Source organism: Hibiscus syriacus, unplaced genomic scaffold (assembly GCF_006381635.1).
Source record: "Hibiscus syriacus cultivar Baekdansim isolate YM2019G1 unplaced genomic scaffold, ASM638163v2 tig00110809_pilon, whole genome shotgun sequence".
Taxonomy (NCBI): domain Eukaryota; kingdom Viridiplantae; phylum Streptophyta; class Magnoliopsida; order Malvales; family Malvaceae; genus Hibiscus; species Hibiscus syriacus.
Window position 1 is genome coordinate 1,530,416 of NW_024062869.1, and position 11,313 is coordinate 1,541,728.

The 11,313-nt window shown below is 35.1% G+C and overlaps 2 pseudogenes; one reads left to right on the forward strand and one right to left on the reverse strand.

The window, feature by feature from the left end:
* Nucleotides 1–8,419: 8,419 nt before the first annotated feature.
* Nucleotides 8,420–9,774, reverse strand: LOC120141528 (annotated as a pseudogene).
* A 557-nt stretch (nt 9,775–10,331) lies between these two features.
* On the forward strand, nt 10,332–11,296 carry LOC120141429 (annotated as a pseudogene).
* The last annotated feature ends 17 nt before the right edge of the window (nt 11,297–11,313 follow it).

Below are 11,313 nucleotides of genomic sequence, written 5' to 3' on the forward strand. Positions count from 1 at the left end.
TATGTGCAAGAGGTTATGCAAATCAAGTTGACACACAAGTTCTAAATTATAGTAGACGCATTCAATGCTTGAGAAGAACAATGAATATAAGGCAACTTTCATGAGACTTCAATGGACAAATAAGAAACTTGTTTGTTAAAACGAGTGCCTTTGATAGATAACTTCAAAATTGTGTGACAACAAGAGAAACCACCTAAAAAAATCAGATAGAAAGGGAATAGCAAGTATGAATACCGATTTGTGTTCATAATATTCAATTTTTTAAATAAGATTAAACGATTAATAGAAAGTTTTTACCTGATTCATTGCAACATAGGCATGCCCTTTATGTATAAACACCCGGTGACTAGCTACAAGTTCTGGAACTTCTCCAAAAGGCACCTTCATAGGGTGGAAGGTGCACAAATAAGCCAGTTAAAACTAGAAACTATGTAAGATTTTTATCCAAGGATTAACCCTAGCCTATGAAGACTAACTATGAAAACTAGAAAATGGTTGCGAGAAAAAAGAAAGAAAAACCAGCAGTGGTCAGAGAACAGTAAGTAAAACCTTACCTTCTCGTCGATAGGAGCTAGCCTTTGTCGCCCGGAGTCTTGGGGGAGCGTTTAGGCCACGGTGGCTGTGGGTTTCTACTAGGGATGTGTAAGTGGACGAGGTTTGAGAGGAGAACGGCGAGGGGGAAGATTTAGCCAGGGAATGTTTTGAGGGGGAGATGAATTAGGGTAAGAGTTTTTACCCTATATATCTTGCTTTAGTGTTCCTTTAATTTGTGCTTGTTTTCAATTATGTCTTGTAATTTTAATTATTTGACATTGTAATCCCTTAGTTGGTTTGTTTAATTTAATGAGTAATTTTTACTTTGTATGCCAATTTTCAGTTTTATATTGTTTTGGTCCTTCATGTCATTTTTAAAATATGAGTTTAAGTTATTAATAGTAGGTTTAATTTTATATTGTTTCATCTTAATGTATGTGCATTTGCATTTCATTCGTATGCATGCATGTATCGTGTAAGCACACTTTAGTTTAGGTAATAATTTAGTCCCTATTTAGGATTGTCTTCTTTAAGTAGTTGTGTATAAATTAAACCATAAATCATAAACCATGAATCCCAAACCATAAACCATAAATCATAAACCATAAACCATAAACCATGAATCCCAAACCATAAACCATAAACCCTAACTTATGAATCATAAACCACAAACCCTAACTTATAAATCATAAACCATAAACCCTAAACCCTAAACCCTAAACCCTAAACCCTAAACCCTAAACCTATTACATAATTATAAGGGATGAGATGTCTTAGTTGTATTATAGAATTTTTAATATATTTTTAAAATTTTATAATTATCAATAATGTATTTTAATAATGTAATTTAAAAAATCTAAAATTATAATATAACATTTTTTCGAGCTGCTCACGAGCTTTTTTCGAGTCGAATATCGAGTAGCTCGTTTCGGCTCGTTAAGAAATCGAGTCGAGCTCGAGCTCGAGTTGAGTCCATTCGATCCGAGTATTTACATCCCTACCATGAACTTTGTCTTTATCACGATCATCGGTAGCCTTAATTTCGTTCCCGTCAATAACGTTGCTCGCAATGACCCACTTGACAAATTTCTTTGCTTCAATATTTGTATAAACCTATGCCATGTACAGAAACAGCTGGCCTAAACAAGACGTTCCGGTGAATATCCATATCATGCTAAACATTAGACCAAATTCGCTCGAGAAGCTTTCATCTCCGAAACCTACGGTCGTCATGGTGCTAATAGGCAATATAATGCATCATCAGACTCCATTTTTTCGAGAGTACAGAGCGTGAAGATACTGATGAAGAAATGCGCTCCCAAAACGGCCAACGATATCATACACTTGGTGTAGTCTATCTTCAGGTTTTCGATCTCGTTAAGGGCTTCTGTCGATCCGATTTTCCGAGACACCTGCAGGGCGTTAAGCATAATCGCTTGTTGCTTGAACACCAAGTATTTAGCAGCTATTTTCACTACTATTTTGAACAACAACATCCCCGCGGTGATTAAAACTCTACACACCAGCTCCGGAACAATACCATTGGGGTAAAGGTCTCCATAACCAACGGTGGTCATTGTCACCACACACATGTAAAGAGAATCATGTTAAAATCAATTAATCTTGCATGCGGAAGAAATTAACACATAAGGATCTTGATAGGGTAATTAAATCAATCAAATCAAGCTTATGACATAATTATTGAGAATTACAATAAAATAAATGAAAACTTATTTGATGATTCCATTATGATAGTTGGATATCCCAAAAGCAAGAAATAATAAATGTTATCCAATCATAATACTGTATATACTTAATTCGTCTTGGGATGATATAAATACTTGTTTGATTCTTGATGAAAGAATTAAAACCCCAAAACAGATAGTGTTATTGTTTTCTTTTTAAGAGAGAAAAAGAGTCTTGAAAAAAAATGTCTGCTACGTGAGCTTTTAAAAAACTAATTCCATAGATCACAAAATAACCGAAAGGCCAAAATAACTGAAATGCCCCTCTACGTTTCAGTTACACATAATGTCATTTAAACTTATATTTTCACGGTATGGGACAGAGGGATTTACACCCGATAATTGCCTCCTCAATACTATACTAATCATCACCGTGTGTACAACAACAACAATTATCAATTACTTAACTTATATGAATCAATATTAGAAATCAAAATTTATAACATTCTCCCACTCGATTCATATATGACAAGTATATAACATATTAACATAATTTGAGCTCATTTAAATAATGTAATATACAAGTCACAACTTTGTAAGAACTAAAACGACCGAATCATGACAGTCACAGGCCTGACAAATGTCCTGATTCCTTCCATGTATTACATATCAATCCAATTCAAACAGACACAATTTAAGATAAACACCCAAAAATATCTTATCTGACAATGTCTTAAAATAAGATTCAACATCTACAATCATAACAAAATACGCATAACTGAAATATGATTCATAGATAAGCAAAATCCAAACAAACATCGATATCTAGAGTATCAAACAAACATAAATGTGCAAGACATATATTCATACATGTACGACTAATCATCCGCTATACAAGGACTTCGCGACTACTCCCATTTCACTAACATGGCCAATAAATGTCTTAGGAGCTAGTCCTTTAGTTAACGGATCCACAATGATATCATTGATGCCAATGTGCACTATTTGAACTATTTGATTTTGCACTCTTCTTTGAGAGATAGATACTTTAAATCCATATGTTTGGCACCCTTGGAGTATTTATCGTTCTTAGAGAAGAATACAACTGTCGCATTATCACAATAATCCTTATGCTACCAACGATACCTAAACCATCAACAAAATTACACAAACATAACGATTGAATTGTAGCTTCACAACAAGCTACAAATTTAGCCTCCATAGTGGAAGTAGCAATGACAGACTGCTTACTACTCTTCCATGAGACAACTTCATCAGCTAGAAGGAACGCATAACCGAATGTGGACTTCCGGATATCCAAACATCCAACATAGTCTAAGTCCGAGTAACCAACAACCTCAAGGTTACTAGTTCTTCTATATGTGAGCATGTGATCCTTAGTGCCTTGCAAGTACTCAAGGTCACTAGGTACCCTATTCAATATGTATGCGACAGTCCTCAATGCATACATCCACAATGAAATAGATATAGAACTATCATTCATCATACTTCTCACCATTTCCATCAATGTACGATTACGCCTTCCGCTACACCATTTTGATGTGGCGATCCAGGCATTGTATACTGTGCACAAATATCCTTAGACTCAAGGAGTTTCTTAAATGACCTGATATTTTTCCAACTTATGATGTCTTTCCATAATATTCGCCACCTTTATCGAAACATATTACCTTAACCTTTCTATTTAACTACCTCTCAACCTCCGTAATGAATGTCTCAAGGACATCAACTGATTGAGTTCTTTCATACAGTAAATATAGGTAACAGTATCTATGGTAATTATCAATAAAGGTGATAAAATACCTTTCACCGCCCCAAGATGGTACATCGAAAGGACCACAAATATATGTGTGTATTAAATCAAGTAATCCACTACTTCTTATGGCAGCATGTTTTGATACATGTTTGGTTTGCTTACCCTTAATGCAATCCACACAAGTATTATTCCAATCGGTAAAATCCAATTGAGACAAAACTCCATTTTTAATTAGCCTCAAAATCCTTTCTTTGGATATATGATCGAGTCTTTTATGCCACAAGTCAGCAGAAGATTCATTGAGTGCATTCCTTTTCATACCAACATCATATTCAACATCAACATTAAACAGAAAATTAACAAAAGTAGAATTTAGATTGAATCAATACAAGGTATCCGACAATAAACCAATACCACAAAGGTTTGTCCACGATGCAATGAAAAACAACCATGTCCAATCCTAAATCAAATCCTAAAACATCCACCTAGAAACATAAACAATATTTCTAGAGCAATATGGAACACATAAGCACTTATGTAGTTCAAGGCAATATCTCGTATCTAACACAATTCTATATGTCCCACACCTTCAATTATAGCCTTCATACTGTTTCCCATAAATAGAAAGATTTCACTTTTTGGCATTACGTGAATTTAGGTAACCCTCCATAACATTAGAAACATGAGTGGTTGCATCAGTATCAAGCCACCAAGTATTATAAGGTATCTCAATTTGATTTGATTTAAAGCATACTGAAACAAAATGTATATCTCTAAACCATGTTTCCTCTTTGGAAAATCAACCTTCTTGTGCCCATGTTTGTTGCAAAAGAAATATTTCAGTATCTTTTCAACCCCTCCTTGCCCTTTACCAAGCTGCACCTTAAATGGTTGCTTTTTCTTGTTCTTCAATTTCTTAGTTGGAGCTTTGTCACCACTAGAACCAACGTTTGAATTACCATAATAGGAAAAGTTGTCTTGGGCAAGTTTGACCTTAAGGTATTACCTTTGCCTTGCCTTCTCTTGCAAGAGCATGACATTGGTATCCGCAATAGATAATTTTTCTTAAGTTGGTTGTATGTTCTCTGAAATTGCTTGAAATCATCACCTTTACATGATTTCAGGATGAACTCAACCAACACCCTCTCACCAAGATCCATATCTAAACTTTTAAGCTGGTTGTAGGTATTCACCATTGTGAGTAATGTGTTCTTCCATTGAATGAGCTATAATGTACTCTCTATTAAATAAATCATCAAAAAGAGCAGCAACAACATACTTATCCACAATGTATGTCATAGTACATTTCTTAATTTCAGCTATAAATTCTCCCACATTCTCAGTCTTGGACTGGGAAGGTTTAATATTAGGCAATATGCTAAGCTTAAGAAAGCTCATCATAAGCCTATTCAATATCTCCCAGTTCTCTCATATTTTCTTGTCTCCCTATGGACTAGTATCGGTCGGTTTAGTGGGCTCATCTATAACTAGAGCTAAATCGAGTTTCAAAAGGCCAACATTTAGCTTGACATATTCGATCCAATCATCGTAGTTCTGCCCATTAAACTGATACCATTGGCAGTCATATTTGACATAGTAGAGACCACTGTAAATATTTACATCTTACATATTAATTGCTCTGAATTTAAACCACAATTCAAACTATAACATATACCAAAACATTGCATTTAAATTTACCTTTGGGCTAAATCTAAATACAACTAACATCATCAAACATGCATCATTCTTATATATATATAAGATCAATAATTAAGTTTACTTTAACATACAAGTTATCTTTGGATGTACCTTATATATATTAGACAAAGTTCATAACCTACTTCAATTGTTATTAACCATGAGTAAGATCTACCTTTGAGTAATCATATAACTACGTGTTAATAACTATAATATTTATTATTCTTAAATGTTATTTATGATGCTACATCAAATAAACATTTATAAATAATATAAATCATTTAATGAATTTCGAGCGTGCCACTTTGGTGACTAGCGCACTCACTAAAATATTAAAGATTTAAATCATAATCCAAAATTGTTTGATGTGATCCTACACTTGTCACGACAACATCATTAACTCTACTTACCTCGACAACTTCACTTACCACGACAACATCATTCACCATCAAACCAAGATCATATAATTGTTCTTAATCAATTAACAATCAATCTAACATCAATATCATAATCAATTGTCAATTTGCAACTTCAATTAAGCTTTAATAAGAAAATACTCAAATTTCTCATGAAACCTTTAATAAGAAAAATACCCAAATTTCTTATGAAACCTAATTGGTGATTTAATTCCTATCAAACTTGGCTATGAGGCCAAATGTTAAAATTAATTAATCTTAATCGCGGAAACAATTAACACATAAGGATCTTGATAGGGTAATTAAATCAACCAAATCAAGCTCATAGTATAATTATTAAGAATTACAGTAAAAGAAATGAAAACTTACTTGATGATTCCATTAATGATTATATCAATACATGTTTGATTATTGATGAAAGATTCAAAACCCCAAAACAGAGAGTGTTCTTATTTTTTTAAAGAGAGAAAAATAGAGAGCATTGAAAAAAGCTGTCTGCTACGTGAGCTTTTAAAAAAATTGATTTTACTATATTTTTTAAATCACAAAATAACCGAAAGGCCCCCTACTTTTCAGTAGACATAACACCACTCAAACTTATATTTTTACGGTATGGGGCGGAGGGATTTACACTCGATAATTGCCTCCTTAATACTACACTAATCATCACCATGTGTACAACAACATCAATTATCAATTAATTAAATTATATGAATCAATACTAGAAATCAAAATTTCTAACAAATCAATGAAATCATTTGTTTTGTGGCCTCTGATGTGGTTCTTCAATACCAAAAGGCTGTGTCCCGATACACGTATATACCGTAGTACATTCCGAGCTTCTTAAGGTCCGGGAGAACTGTCTGAATCGCACTCGGAACGGCACAATTCGCAGCCACGGAAGTTGATTTGCAACTCTGAATGGTTGTTTCCTTGGGATCATTTTCATCATTCATTAAGTTGGGAGAGCCTGCAGCAGCCATTGGCAACTTGGCTTGCTCTGCAGCATTGGAAGCCATTGCAATGATTCGAGTTGAAGTGACCCAACATCAAGACCACCTGATAGATGCAATTACAACATGAAATTTCATAGTTGAAACATCTTCATAGAGCTAGAAAACGATGATATAGATACCTGAAATTACCGATTTCAAGGGAACCACAACGATTCTATAAGAATCTGGTTATCAGTTCTTGAGTAACAAGCCTGAGATGCGAAGTTTGAAATTCCATTTAAAATGGTTTAAGTAGAAGGAAATTGGGTTCCAAACACGTAGGAAGGTTCCTGGAAATGTCCCCAATTGATGTAGTTTTCTGATGCAAAGATGCAAGTTTGCAGGTTGGAGTGAGTGAAAAGGGCTTGCTTGAGTTGTTTTGGTTATGTGCTAAATTTGTGGGAAATTTCGCATGAACATCCAAAATGGGAAATTTCAATAGTTAATGACAAGTTAGACATTTCTGTAAGGGCACAATCCATTTAATTGAAGTGATTGATGATGACAATGCAGTAAACTACACACTTTCAATGCATTGAAATCTATTGCAGAATAGCAGAAAATGGCTCAAAAGGACTTGGGTTTAGGGTTATTATCATAGACGGAGGCAAGATTTTTATCTATCGAGTCCTTAAAATAAAAGTTTTAAACCTTTTAATTAACATTAACCATTATTAAGTCATTGATATCGCATAAAATACCCTAATTCTATCGTGCTGCGTTTTTTATTTTCAAAACATTTTTTTTAGAAAATGTCACTTTTTTAAAAAAATAAAATAAAATTTAAACTATTAAAAGTTATAAAATCTTGAATATTGGCTAACCTTCTAGGACAAGAAACATAAGTTTAAACCTGAAATGCTTGGTTACAGTAGGAAATGATGTTAGGTTAGGTGGTGTTAGGGATCAAAACTTTGAAGCTGGATTAGGTGATTAGCTTCAATGGTCAAAATTAAAGCAAGAATTGTTAATTTATTTTATCATTTTGTAATATCCTATTAATATTTTAATAACTTTAATTACATAATTTTTTATAAATTTTTATAAGTATATTAATGTAATTGATGTCAATAAAAGAAAAATAAACACATGCTAATTATAAACTGTAAACATTCCATGATTGATTGAATAGCATAATTACATACGACTTCGAAAGGAAAGATAGGAAAAACTAAAGATAAGCTCAAACTGTTCACCAAATATGAAATTTTTTAATCCCATCAGATTGCTTGAAGCATTTACATCATTATTTATAATATGTTGTTGTTATCGTCTTCATCGCAATATTTTCCCTATAATTGACTAATGTTTTAATATTTTATTGATTTTAAAATGTTCTGATGATGGTAAAATTATCATCGTCGCCATTTCTTTTCTGATAGTCAGAGCCGAAATCGCGTCGAACATCGATCATTCGTCGATGTCAAGATCCTTCATAGCCGATGAATATCCTCTTGCTTGATCTTTCCCATGTCTTTAGCTTATACAATATGTAATCAGCAGCCTATAGAAAAAAAGAGAAATCAATGCCAAACAAAACAGTGTAGCAATGTGTTAATGAAGTAATTTAATGGGAGTAAAACATGGTAATTTTACCCATGAACTTTGTGTCTATCAAGATCATCGGCAGCCTCAATTTCGTGCCTGTCAATAACGTTGCTTGCAATGACCACTTCACAAATTTTTTTCCTTCAATATCTGTATAAACCTCTGCCATGTAAAGAAACAGCTGGCCTAGACAGGACGTTCCGGTGAATATCCATATCATGCCAAATTCGACCGGATTCGCTCATGAAGCTCACGTCTCCGAACCCTATGGTCGTCATGGTGCTACAAGCGCAATAAAATGCATCATCGTACTCCATTTCTTCAACGGTACGCAGAACATAGATCCCGGTGACGAAATGCATCCCAAAACGATCAATGACATGGTACACTTGGTGTTGTCTATATTCAGTCTTTCGATCTCATTAAGGGCGTCCATCGGTCCTATTTTCCGTGCCACATGTAGGGCGTTAAGCAGCACCTTTTGTTGCTTGAAAACCAAGTATTTAGCAGCTATTTTCACTACTATTCCGGTCAGCAACATCCCCACGGCGATGAAAACGCTGCACACCAGTTGCGAAACGGTACTGCCTGGGAAAAGGTCACCATAACCAACGGTGGTCATTGTCACCGCACACATGTAAAGAGAATCGACGAAATCATTTGTTTTATGGCCTCTCATGTGGTTCATCAATACCGTAAAGCTTAGAGCTCCAAGAACAATATAGATACCATAGTACATCCCGAGCTTCTTAAGTTCCGGGAGAACGGTCCGAATCGAACTCGGAACGGCACAATTCAAAGCTACAAAGTCGATTTGCAACTTCGAGTGATCGTTTTCTTGGGATCATTTTCATCATTTGTTAAGTTTGGAGAGCCTGCAGCATCCATTGGCAACTTGGTCTGCTTTGCAGCAGCGGAAGCCAGTGGAATGGTCGAGATGAAGTGACCCATCAAAGACCACCTGATAGAAGCAATTACAACATTAAATTTCATATTAAAGCATATTTATAGAGTTAGAAAATGATGATATAGATACTGGAAATTTACCGATTTCGAGGAGTGTACAACAATACTATAAGAATATGGTATTAAGGTAAGTTTCTTCAGCAATAAGCCTGAGATGCCAAGTTTGCAGTTCAATTTAGAATGCCTTATAAGAAGGAAATTGGGTCACAAACACATTGGAAAGTTCCTGGAAATTAAGCAGGAACATCCAAAATGGGAAGTAAGAATTTTCCCCCCTTGTCTAAAGGAAACTGCTGTAATTACTCAATCCATTTTGGTTACAAACAAAGATTGGGAGCATTGTCTCTGTTATTCATTAATCTTGGTAGCTCCTCACATCATGAGTTGTCTGTATTCTGTTGGTGTTTTCATATAAAGCAACTTCATCTTCAATATTTGACCTTTGTTTAAATTAATCTAGATTTCTCTATCTGTTTTCATCACGAAATTAAACATTTTTACCTTTCCTTCTCGTGATACGTGGTGATGAAAACAGGCAGAGAATGTAGATTAATTCGTTGTTGTCATGACAACCCTAATCAACAACGTAATTCGTTGAAAATAATCTAAATGGCTATTTTCTTTATTATTGACTTTCGCTTCCTAGTACTTTAATATTATCTCTTCTATATAATCATATTTATCAGCAATAAACTCAAACCCCAGTTTTTAAATTCAAGCTCTCTCAAATGAAGTGTCGAGTTTTCTCTTCGTCCTCTTTCTAACACTTCCTCTTTTGCTTTCTGCCACCTCCCATGGTGGCAATGATGATCATGGAGCAGGTGATCGCAACAAACGACATAACCTACGTTCCAATCCTTGGTTCTGGTGAAGATCTTGTGCTTGATTCTGGTGTTTGTAGGGACATTCATGGTGGTATGTCACCTTATTTTCTTAAATGGAACCAGGTTTCTGGTGATGGGACTCAGTTTGCCGGTGGAGTTTTCTTGGGACTACCATGAGCATTTATTGAGACTCTAACGAACGTTTAAGATTGACACCTAAGGAATACCCTTTTGCTTTTATGTTGGCTTGCGTTGGATATCTATTGACCATGGTGGCTGATTGTGTGGTTTCTTATGTGTATGGAAAAGGAAACAGTTCATGCCATAAAGTGATTCAGAGCTTCAAGGTAACAAGCTGTTGGACTTAGGATCCGTACCTTAGTTAGGACCAATTCTTCTCTCGCTGATAGTTACCTGTGCTTCCATTCTTTGTTCGGAGGCATTTCCATTGGAATCGCTAAGACTGAATTCAATGCATGGAAAGCCTTATGGACAATCTCATTGCATAAGATATTGCAGCCATTGCAATGGGGATAGCACTGCTCCGAATGATCCTGACCGTCCGTTGTTGTCATGCTAGCCTATGCTTTTGCTTTTGCTGTTTCGAGTCCAATTGGTGTAGCGATCGGGATCATAATCGATGCCACAATGGAGGGTGCTATGGCTGATTGAATCTTCGCCATATCGCTGGGGTTAGCCACTGGAGTGTTCATCTATGTATCGATAAACCATTTGTTATCGAAAGGTTACACGCCCCATAAGACGGTTCCAGCAGACAAACCTCATTACATTATTGGCTGTGTTGTTAGGTGTTGGAGTGATTGCTGTTGTGATGATTTGGGACACGAACTAATGATTTCCAGCTTTGAT